The following is a 12,911-nucleotide window of genomic DNA, read 5'->3' as shown; positions in this document are numbered from 1 at the left end:
CAGGCTGAGTGCCAGGCTGAGCGCCAGTAGTGGGGAAGTTAAACAAGGTTCCCGCTCTCTGCTCTCCTGCACAAGGTGTCAGTGTTTTTAGGAGGCGGACATTCTATATGCAAACACTTAGAGCACTGGGATAAATGTGGAGATAAGAACCAAGGAACGCAGCAGAGGCGATAGCTAAATGCTCAGGGACAAGAGACAGTCGCCTGGAGCCAGCTCGCCCCCTAGATCTCAGAGAAACAACTTTCTGCCCAGGCGTTTATCCCACTTTTTGCAGTAAGGCTTCAGACTCAGGAAATCTCAGTCCCTGGCAGTCCCCATCGGCGGGCCACCCCATCTAGACCTCAAGTGCCCAGCACTCTACCCAAACAGAGTGAGAATCAAAAGTGTATGTTTAGTTAATCAGCACAAACAGTAAATGTCTATCAGGTAGAGGGGGTAGAGATGGCAGGGCGGGCAGGAGGGAGGACACGCGTGGATGCAGGAGAAGGCAGGACTGTGGTTTGGAGGTTACCACCCATGCAGGGGAGGGGTGAGAGAGGAGATTGCTGGAGTAGATCAGGGCCAGAGAGTAAATACTCTGCTGAAGAAAGTGGGCTTCGTTTCCCCTTCGATCAGCATGAAATGATTAATAAGGAGGTGTTAAGAGAAACGGCTCTGAAATACCATGAGCGCCACAGAGAAGAAGCCAAATTGTTTCACAGCCTCGTGTGCACAAGACTTTACTATTTGGCTGTCTGTCGTCTGCATCTTTATTATCAGGATCCAGTGTCCGGCAGAAGAGTGAGCCTCAGACTCGGAGATTTTCATCAGAGTGGGCTGTGCGTTCCCTGTGTGATTTCAGGCAAGCGTCTAAAATTCTCCGTCTTGGATCTTCCTCTTAAAAAAGAAACAGTGATACTGATTCAATTGCTTTTGGCGGGAACCAGGGAGAAAATGCCTGTGGGTAGGCTCAAGAAAATGCCAGGCAACCAGCAGATCTAGGTTTGGAATTTGTAGTTGGAATGATCAGATGACTAATGATGCGAGAGAAAACTAACCGAAAAGAAAAAAGGGACCTGAACTCATGAGAGATTGAAGTTATCCCTAAAAGGTTCACACAGCTTCAGCAAGGCTATCTAATAGGCCTTAAACTTGACGTAACTCGGCAATCGCATAGCCTGGCAGAGTTCATCATAACTGTATGTAATTCACATGTGAAATGGATCAGCCTGTGATGTCAATGTGAAGACGAGTTATGTTTAATCTCACGTAGACCTGGAGCTGGTTTACAAAAGAGTTAACTGCCGTGAGGCTGAGATGGCGTGTTTTTAAATTAAATGGCACCTGCCAAGACTTTTCTTGGTTAATTCCAGCAAGAGACTGAACAGCCCCATCTATGGGCCTGAATCCTTCCAGCAGCGAGCTCTGAACACTGGCTTTGAGATTCCACCTTGTTGGTCCCCAGGGGCCGCCGGTGCCATTCTCACCCACCTTTCCTCTCCTACCTTTTCTCCTCTGTCACAAAAGCGTGTGGATCCACTGAGTTCTAGAACACGGGTCACCCTCTTCCTTGTGCCCAGAGTTCTCTGCTCTACTCCTACCAGCAAACTACAATTTACTCTAAGAGCCCAGGATCACACCTGCCGTCCTTGTCAACCCCAGAGAGAGTTGCATAACCTCATCTCCGTAAGCACCCGCCATGCCTCGCGGTGGGATCTGTTTAGATGTGATGCTCTCAGGACAGAAAAGGCACAGTCTCTTATCTCTAGCATCCACTACAGTACTTGGAAACAGAGAGCACATTCTACATGCATTTAGTGCAAGAACCGAAGAGCATGTCCCAGGTGTAGCATAGGAGATGTTTATGGCGGGGAACCTGGGGAGGCGTTTCCCATGGGTCTCTGCGCGGTGATCCCTATGGAGAAGAAGGAAAAAAGAATAAGGGCTAATATTTTGAACTTTCCAAATTTGCCCAGCTTTCAAGACCTTATTTCCTATGCAACTTGGACTCTATGGAATGGAACTGGATTTTATCATATAGGAATTTGTCACTCGTATAATACGTGGAGGCTGATGATTGATGTGGCATCTCAGAAAATCGCTCTAACGTGTCAGAAGAACAAAAGGATTAGTGAGAATTATTATTTATCATTTATAGATGTGGCTTCGCATTAGCCCAGCCAAATCAAAAGCTGTTGAAAAAGGGAAGCTACCTCATACCCGACCCCTTTCCTGACTGTTACCAGCCAGTGAGACCAGCATAGTCAAAACAGCTCAATTGTGTGGAATTTCAAGCTATCACATGTGCTTCCTTTGATTAATACTTTAGAACTTTTTTTTTAGTCTACTCACTTCTGAAAAATGTGACCCTAAGTGTTACAAAGATTTTACATCACTAGAAATCAAAATTCCCAAAGAAAATAAATATATTTTGCCCAGTCTTATTTTTTTTTAATCTATAAATTACTGTTATGCCCTAGATTCCCTTCCCAGTTTATATGTTAAAGTACTAACACCCCAGTGTGACTGTATTTGGAGATGGGGCTTATAAGGAGGTAACTGAGGTTAAATGAGGTCATAGGGTGGGGCCCTGATCCCATAGGGCTGGTGTCCCAATAAGAAGAGAAAGAGATGCCCACACAGTCTCTACATGCACACAGAGCACACAGGGAGAGGACAGACATCTGCAAACAGGAAGAGAGCTCTCGCCAGAAACCAAATCTGACGGCTCCTTGATCTTGGACTTCTAGCCTTCAGAAAAGTGAAACTGATTTCTGTTGTTTAAGCTACAGTCTGGTATTCTGCTCGGCAGCCTGGGCAGACTAATACAATTCCATACATTGACATACGCAAGGCTTAAACGGACATCACTATGTGTTTTCACATATGCATGTGCTCCTGTAACCCCTCTGTCCTCAGTCAGGACGGAGAACATTTGCAACAACCCAGAACATCCCCCTCTGCCATCTCTCAGGAATGTCCGACCTGATTCCTACCTCCATTAATTAAATTTTGCTATAGTGGAATGAAATCTTACAATATGTACTCTTCCTTTTTGATTTGAAGTCCTTACCTTGGCATCACGTTTTTTGATGTTCATTCACGTCATTTCATGTGTCAATACTTTGTTTATCTATATTGCTGAGTGATATTTTATTGTGTAAATGTATTGCAATTTATGTATACATCCTCCTGGTAATGGATAGTAGAGTTATATTTTAGTTTTTTTTTTTTTCTATTATGAATAAAGTTGCTCTGATGATCTTTTCAAAGGTCTTATTGTGGCATATTTTTTTTTCCTCTATCTTGGAGTGGAATACTTTGTTCATTGGATACTTGCATATATAACTCTGCAAGAAGCTTAGTCGAAAATGTTTGCAGAGTGGCTGCAGTGGTATTTACACTCTCAAATGCACTGCGAAAGAATTCTGATTGATCCATATCATCACCAATACTGGTGGAGCGGGGTTTAAATTTTCATTTCCTGGATGACTAATGATGTTTGACACCTTAGAAAAGCTTAAACGTGCTTACCGATCATTACATATCTCTCTTTTATTATTATTATTTTTTTAGTTGTAAGAATTTTTTATTCTGGAAAAAAAAAATCCTTTCTCAGATATATACAAATGATGTTCTCTCTCAGGGTGTGACCTGCTTTTCTCATTTGCTTGAGAGAGTCCTTTGATGAGCTGAGAAGTTTAATCTTTATAAAATTCAGTTTTTTATTTTTACTATATCCTGGGTCTGTCCTCAGAGAAATCTCTTCCTGTCTCTCATTCGCAAAAAGATGTCCGTCCTTCCTATATTTTCCTCTAGAAACTTCATAATATTAGCTTTTACTTCAAGTGTCTGCTGCATAAAAATTAATTTTTGCATATAGTGTAAAGTACAGTTTGAGATTCATTTTATTCCATACACATAGTTCAGTGTTTTTGCATAATGCATTTAAAATAATTAATTTTCTTCATTGAATTGATTTGTTGCCTTTTGTTGGGAATTAATTGACTTGATAATTATGGGTATATTTGTGGAAACTGTAATTTGTTACAATGATCTGTTTATCCTTATTCAAAGTTCACACATTCTTGATTACTGAAGACTTATGTTGAATTCGACTGTGTTCTTTTCCAAAATCATTTCGGTAATTCTAAGTGTTGACAACTTTAAGTTTTGACATGAGAATTTGGCTTATAAATTACTGCAACAAAATCTATTATTATTTGTTTAAAATTTTATGGAATTTATTGGTCAAGTTGAGAAGAACTGACACTGGACAAAATACCAACTCTTCAAAAGTGTGAATGTGGTAAATGTCTGCATTTAGATTTTAACATTTGTTTCAGCAATGGTTTAGTTTTCACTGAGGTCTTACAAATCTTCTGCTAAGTTTATTCCTAAGTGTTTTATTTATTTCACACCATTGCAAATGTATGTATGCCACTTTGTTGTTGTTGTTGTTTGTTCATTTGTTTATTGTCTTATTGCACTGGCCAGGCACTCCAGTACATAGGTGAGTGCAGGTGACATGAATGGACCACCTTGTCTTGATTTTGATTGTTTTCACCATTAAATATGATGTTAACTAGAGATGATTCACAGATGGCCTTTATTAGCTTGCAGATGTTCCATTATTCTACATTTACTGAGAGTATGTATCAAATTTTTTTGCTTACATTGAGATGATTATGTAGATTTTTTTTCTTTATCTGTCAATAATGGTGAAGTATACTGATTTATTTTGTAATGTCAAACCAACCTTGCTTGCTTTGGATAAATCTGACTTAATCACAGTGATTATCATTTTAATGTGTTATCAGAAATAATTTCTAAATAATTATTTTGTTAAGGGTTTTATGTCTTTTCATTAGAGAGATCGGTCTTGCGATTTTGTTTCTTGTGATGTAATTTTCTGTTTTTTAGTATCTTAGTAATGATGCCTCATATAATGAGTTGGAAAGTGTTTTCTTGTCCTCTATTTTCTGAAAGAATTTGTATTGTACTTTAAGTATTTGCTAGAGTTCACCAGTGAAGCCACTTATGCCTGAAATTTCCTTTGTCGAATGCTACTTAAATACAAATTAACTTTCTCTACTAGACACAGGGCTATTTCATATCTTCTGTTTCTTCTTGAGACAGTTTTGGTAATACGTGTCTCAAAGTGAATCTTCCATTTTATTTTAACTGAAGAGTTTATTAGCATATAGAGTTTCAAAATTATCTCTCAGGATCCTTTAATATCGGTCAGATTCTTACTGATTCCTCTGCATCATTCTTGACATTGGTAGTTTATGTTTTATCTTCTTTCCTTCTTTCTTGCTTAGTCTAATTAGGGATATATTAATCTTATTACTCTTTTCAAAGAATCAGTTTATGCTTTTGTTTACTTTATGCGTTTTTTTTTTGGTTGCATTTCTGCTTTTATCCATATTATTTTCTTCCTCTTACTTCATTTGCACTTACTCTTATTCTTCTAGCTTCTTGATGTTTAAGCTTACATTACTAACTTTAAACCTGTTCCTCTCTAATAGAATCGCTCGAAGCTATAGATTTCTCTCTAACCAGTGCATAGCGATATCCCACAAATTTTGTCTCTTTTATAATAAATAATCTTTATATGTTATTAACAACTATTTCGTATTTATTATTTTAAATTTATTTTTATCTTTTATTATTTTGTATTTAATAATAATTTAATGCTGAATAATAATAAATATTACAAATTATTTTTTTTGGCTATGGGTTATTTAAAAGACTTTTCATTTAATTACTAAATATTTGACTATCTTTTTTTTTAGATATTTTAAATTGGTTTCCATTACGATTTCCTTATAGACAGACTTGCTGTGATTTACTTTGTCAAAATTTTGTTGAGTTGTTTTATGATTCATAGTATGGATTGCTCTGATGAATTTTTATAACACTTGAAAACACTATGCATTCTGCCCTTTTGGGGTATTTTATAAATCTCAATTAGGTCGTTAGTTGACAATGTTTTTTTCAGTTCTTCTATATCTTTAATGACATTTTATCTATTCTTTCTATCAATTTCTGAGAGAAAAATGTTAAAATCTCAAACTGTAATGTATGTGTGTCTTTAGTTCTATTTTCAAGCTGTACCATTAGATGCATTTAAGATTTCTTATATCTCCTTGAAAAACTGGCACTTTTATCATTATAAAATTCTCCTCTTTACTACTGGTCAAAGTCCTTGTTTTATTTTTTTATTTTTATTTTTTTACTATAAATTTACAGTCCTTGTTTTAAAGTTTACATCGTCTGATATCACTGTAGTCACTCCAGTTTTCTTGTAATTAGGTTTTCTTATGATTAGTATTTGCAAAGTACACCTTTTTCCATCTGTTTCCTTTTTCTATTTAAAGTTTGTTTCATGTAAGCAGCACACTATTAGGTGTTCTTTATTTATCTAGTTTGCTAGTTTTTGCCTTTTGTTGGCATGTTAAGTGCATTTACATATAACGTAGATATTAATATGACTGGATTGAACTCTATCCTGTAGCTTTTTGTTTATTATCTGCCTCGTCTGTTTTGTTTGTTTGTTGTGTTTAATGCACTTGTGGACTCCAGCCCTGTGAAGTCTGTTGCCAAGGCCTGGAAACATTTTCATATATTTCATCCAGTTTATGCCATCGTTGCTGCTTTTCCAGGAAAAGAATAAGCCCAACATCCGTTATCTATCATAACCAAAATGGAAGTGCTTTCCTATTTGTTCTGAAATTTAATACTAAATCATCAACCTTTCCAATGACTAACAAGTGCCCCATAATCTTTGGGCTCTTATCCCGGGAAGAGATGTACTTCACATGCTGAGTTATCAGCTGTGTGAGTGGATGTGGAAAAGACACTCAGATGGTGGAGCAGTTCTAGAGAAAGTGGCCCCGAGGGAGCACGGGTCACTGGTCAGATAGCCGACTTACGTACCAGTGCCAGGACCAAGAAATATGATTGATGGTGAAAAACACACAACAGCCAATTCAAGGCAGTTTTATCACAATTCAGGCAGGGAACCTGGCATGGAAGCAACATCTGGCTGAGATTAAGGTCCCTCAACTTTATGCTTCCAAGGCAGAAATCTCATCAAGTGTGTTTGAAAATGTATTAGTTATCCACGGCTTTGTACCAGATGATGCCCAAAACGTACCAGCTTATGACAACAAATGTTTGTTATCCCATTCTGTTTCCGTGGGTCAGGAATCCAGGAGAGGCCCATCTGGGAGGATCTGGCTCCGCGTCTCCCAGGAGATGACTTTAGGCTGTTGGCCAGGGCTGTGGTCATCTGAGTTGTTGGCAGGCCTGGGAGTCTCCCTGGCAGCTGGCCGGAGACCTCAGATCCTCACCCCCTAGGCCACTCCCTAGTCTACTAAGTATTTTCATGACATGGCAGCTGGCTCCCCCCGAAGCGAGTGTTACAAACAGACGGAGAAAGAGAAGGTGATGCCACGTGCTTTTACGACCTACTGTCTGCCTCACACACATCACTTTGGCCTTACTCGGTTTATGAGAAGTGAGTCACCAAGTCCAGCCTGCACTCAATACAACGGGTTTACACAAGGACATTACTACCAGCAGGCAAGGGACTGACCATGAAGGTCACCTTTGAGGCTGGCATCCAGAGGAGCTGTGATGTTAGTATTTGAGAGCTCCTGATTTTTTCCTGGTTGGGGGTAGGGTTGGCTGTGAGAACCACAACTAAAGGAAGAAAGTGTTCTAGCTGTGTGCAGGTTCCAGCCACTTAGCTATTTTATGTCAACATCTATTTTTACTAACTGCCTGCAGGGTATTCCAACCACTGAGAACATGGTTTAAGAAATAATCCTTTTTGTAATTTCATAGAAACTATGTATTATGTTTTCACTAAAAGGAAATGTATGTATCACTTAAAAAAGAGAAAGGAAGTAAAACTCCTTTTAAATCATTCTGCCCAGAGATAACCACTATTTATGTTTTTAGGAGCATTTCAGACATTTTTATATCCATATAAACACATAAACTATGTATTACATAATTTAAATAATTTTTCAATAATATTGCACCTGCTTCTCAGTAACTGCATTTTCTAAGTGGTAATATGCTATGAGCAATTTTCCATGTCAATAAATATAGCTCTAGACCACCATTTTTTGGTGACTGTAGTGTGTCCCACTGTATGGATGCTCTATAATTTACTCCTCCAGTCACTTATTATTAAGGTCGTTTCATATTTGTGTTTTTAGAGAAACTAAATGTGCAGCTATGGATATGCCCAGCTTAACCCAAACCCGAAATATAGGGCATTCATTATCCTGGTTATATTTCCTTTCCATATGTTTTTAGATTTTAGTGAAAATGTTTCATAATTATTTGTGGGAGATGTAAAATTTTCGCTAAAGATTTCAGGAGGCCAGAGGTTGCAAAGAAATGCGTGACTCAGGAGGGCTTCCGTATTTTCCGGGCAAAGTTAACTTCGGTGATTCTATAAGAAGGTCCACAACTCACGCCCTTTCCATTCATTCTTGACATGACACAGGGAAGGCAGAGAGAGGTGTTAATTGGAGTCGTTGGTGAGATGCGCCCTAAGGGGAAAGTTTTCGTGTGAAACACACGAAGCAAGAACCAAGCACCTAAGTCATGGCTACAGCACTATTGCCCCACGTTCATTTAATTCTCCCAATAAAAGTAAAAGAATTCTGCCCCCTAGATCATGTAACTTAGGCAACCATTTAATCTGTAACACAAATGGGAGCTTGAGGGAGCGAAATAAGATGTTATGAACAATTACCTGACAATTCACCTAAACCGAAACAGTCCCAGGGCAACTGAGACTCATGGTCGACCCAACTATTAAGATACAGATTGCTGAATTGACTATCAGCATCCACAGCTGGTAAATTAGCTGGGAATCAAAACCAGTCCTCTCCTGTTCCAGAGCCTTTGCTTTCTCGTAGGTTTGCAGATCCCCGAATATCTTTGCATGCTTGTTTTCTGGTAGGTGCCACTTCTCTGGAGGTGAGAGCTAGTAAATACGATTTTTGATTTGTTGGAACTGCTTACTTGGAAATACATTTCTACAGTATCGATGTATTTATTCTTACCAAGATTCAACAATTATTAAATACTTGTTTAGGGCCCAGGTATCTTCATGTACATAATCTGACTCCTTATGATTTAGGAAACTGCAGAGGGGTAGTTCGTAGGTCCACCACTAGAGAGAGTGCTGCCCAAGATTTTGGGTCTAGAGTCTGTAAGTTCAGTGCTTTGTGCAGAAACGAGAGGGGAATTAGCTCTCTTATGAGAACGGATGCTTTTTTATGCATCCATTTATGCAACTTCTGACTCTATTTTTTTACCGTTTCTGTTGGTTTGTTTGTTTTAGTTTTTTATTTAATTTTAACATCAGAAACTTTGCTTTTCCACCTGTGGCTTTTCCACCCGGAAACTACTACCCTCTTTTCCCATAACTCCCATGTTTACCTGTATCATTTGACTCATCATATTGTATTTTAATTACTTATTAATGTTTCCGGGTGCTCGCTCTTATCAATTACTAACTTATGAAGGATAAGAACCACCTTATTAATTTTCTCTTTCCAGCAGAACGTTGGTATTTGGTTAATATTAAATGAATCGGTGAAGGGATGAATGAATAAATGAACAAAAGGATATGATATGATCCAAGAGGTCTAGCAAGAGAAAATATAGCAAACAGCTGACTTTTTAAGCTGATTTCTAATTTTTAATCAAAAGAAAGAGAAGGGAACTATCCAATGCTCCCTAGGAAGAGAAATCATCAGTGTGAGCCCAAAACCAGTAAATTGGAGCAGATAATAGTCTACAAATTAATGAGAAGTATACATATGTCTAATGATCATTTATGTATTTCTCAGACTTCTGAAAGATGAATAAGATTCATTAGAGTTAGGAGGCCTAACAAGACTTCATGAATTCTTATCTATAATTAAAAAACCATTAGACATGAAATTTATCTTTCTTTTTTCCTTCCTTCCTTTCTTTCCACTTTTATCTTTTGTATTAATATAAGACATTGTCAGGATCTTGGAGAATCTCTATTTGTCATCTAGGATAGTTAACAACACTCTCTATTGTATGTCATCCACAACTATCCATGTATCTGTAATCAGATCAGCGTGTAATGAAAATGTTGGATAAAACAAGGTAAAAAACAGATGCATTATTAAGGAACTCTGTCGAGTTTGACATTGATTCATTCAGTTTTTCTTTGTGATTTATGCGATCACCTGTGAAATAAATTATTATGCTGTCATATAACCCACATTTCTATATCTTGAAGATGATAGGACCATGAGATTTTTACCAAATGCCAAATTCAGGTAAGAAATATGTATCTATTTCTGAGTCTACCAACCAACCCTGTCAAAAACGGTAATAAGTTTAGTTTGCTCTGACTTACTTTCCAAGAACCAGTGCTGGTTTTTTTTTTTTTTTTTTTTAAGTACCAATTCATTTAGTCATTCGACAATTTTTTTTTTTTCTGGCGAATTCTCCATGATAACCATTATGCCAAATACTTGTGTCAAATCACTAGCTTTTAATATTTTCCATTTACCTTTGATCTTCTTTTTAATATTTGCTTGACTCCAGTCATCACGATTCTGGTTTCTTCCCCCAGAATTCCAAGTTAATCATTGACGATACTGTTCTGATAACAACTTCAAGATTTCTTTCTTTTTTTTTAATCATTATCAGGTATGCAATTTTTCTGACGCAGGCTAGACAACTGAACTCAAGATCATCTAAAACAATTCTCTGTTTTTCTTCTCATCTGATGAGTTTCTCCTCCTTGGGACCTCGTTTTGTCTGTACCATCTCCACTGAGGAGCATCTATTAATCTTCGAGCCCTTCTGTGACCTACCGCATTCCCTCTGTAGCATGTCCTCAGTTTTATGTTCCAGGTTCTTTCTTTTACTCTGTAACCTGTGCTCGACATTTGGCATTCTTGGAAATGGGGAAAGGGAAGAAAAATCTTAACCCCTTTGGTACTGTCACATTTTTATCTTCCTCACAGTCTGTAACATTGTGCTCCTCTCTACAATTTTTCATGAGAAGTGTCACCTCTGTTCATTATGTTATATGGAAAACAATATATTTAATGAGCTATAGAAATTGGTGTTTTCTGTATCTCGACCCTGTATCTTACTCCTAGTTACGGTTGTCTTAGCTACCTGTGGTGTTTTATTTCATGTCTACTGTGCTCATATTGATGGACCTGCTGTAGTAGAAGATGATAGTATCATAAAAATGTTTAGGGATGAGATTACTTATATGAATCTTCACAAGCGTTGGGTCATTTAATCTTAAATAGATCCAAATCATGATCAGAAATCATATATATTTCTACAACTCCGAACCTCATCATTTGTAGTTCTTTCTGTATGATTTTTGCCAATATTCCTAAGTGAAATTATCTCTTTGCTCCCAAATCTTGCCTTTAGTTACATGACAATGACTTATTTTAAAAAAATAATTTGCAAAATTACTGTGCAAGAAAGGCTTGGAGCCACATGCTCTGTAGTGAATATTGATTGAGTGCCTGCATTGTAAAAAGCTGTGTCTTTTCCCAGAAAACTTACTATGAAAAAATAGAAATAAAACCAACAACAATTAAGACATAAAACAGAGCCAAGAATGAGGACATATCTCAGTGCCCTAAGGTTATTTTGTTTAGTTTATTTTCTCCTCTTATTTTTCTTTTCATTTCCCTCCTAGGAACCTTGTCTCCCCAGGAGAAAAAGCTCTCATTGTTCCAAGGTCTCTGGAAGATTTATAGAAGAAATGAGCTCTTTTGTTTTTGCTCTTCATTCATCTTCTTTCTTTTTGCCAAAACAAACACATTTGCATTCTGATATCAACAGCCTTAGTCCACAGTGCTTGCCATAGACTCACCTCTGTAAAACATTTCTTTGAACCTTTTGGTGGATTTTAAGGGAAACTGAAAAGTCCAAGCTATTTATTGTCCTTCATCCCACTTAGAAGTAGTTGAGAAATTATGTTGCTGGAGTTAATGAATGTTGGTTAGTCTCTTTTGGCTTATTGGCTTTGCGTTAATTTCATCGGTGGTTGAATATGTCTTAGTCTTTTAAGTGAGACTGGGGCCGTTAAGGGAGGAACATGTTTCTTGCACCTAAGCCTTTCAGTGTATTCACCTACCCGTAAGGCAGTAATTTAAAGATTGGGCAAATAGCCTAGGTCAAGCCAGCCAGGCTGAGAATTTCTAATTCTCAAATTATTTTTATTTGAGCTTTATGGCAAGTAGACTTTTTTTTTTAATTCCCATTTCCCAGATGCTTCATTGACAAATCTACCAAACATTTAGGAAATTAGTCCTATTCATTCTATTCTGTTAAAGGTCACCTACAAAAAAACTACAGCTAATACAATTCTTAATAATGAAAGGCTGAATGTTTTCCCCATAAGAATGAAACAAGGCAAATATGTCTGTTCCCTCAAGTTCATTTTAAGATCTTACAGGTTTTCCTACCAAATGCAAGATATCAGAAAAATAAAATAGAAGCCATACCAATTGGAAAAGAATTAATAAATCTTTCTCTTCGCATACAACATAACTATCTACTTGCAAAACACCAAAGAATCTGCAAAAAACTATTTGAACTAATAAATGATTTTAGCAAGGTCATAGGATACAAGAAATAGTCCTGAACTTGTCATGGTTCCATTTAAGGTTTTACAGCTTCATCACGGTGTGAAAGCGATATACATTCAGTGGAAACCATACTTTGAGTTTTGACCTTTTCCTGGCCTAGTGACATGCGGTACGATACTGTCTCGTGGTGCTCGGCAGCATTAGCAGGCCACAGCTCTCCGTCACCCACGCAGTCGTGAGGGTAAAGAATGGTACTCTACACTGAACTGTGTTCCCGGCGTTCAGGGGTAT

This window comes from Pteropus vampyrus, unplaced genomic scaffold, assembly GCF_000151845.1.
Source record: "Pteropus vampyrus isolate Shadow unplaced genomic scaffold, Pvam_2.0 Scaffold163, whole genome shotgun sequence".
In the NCBI taxonomy this organism is placed as follows: Eukaryota; Metazoa; Chordata; class Mammalia; order Chiroptera; family Pteropodidae; genus Pteropus; species Pteropus vampyrus.
This window is presented reverse-complemented; position numbering follows the sequence as displayed.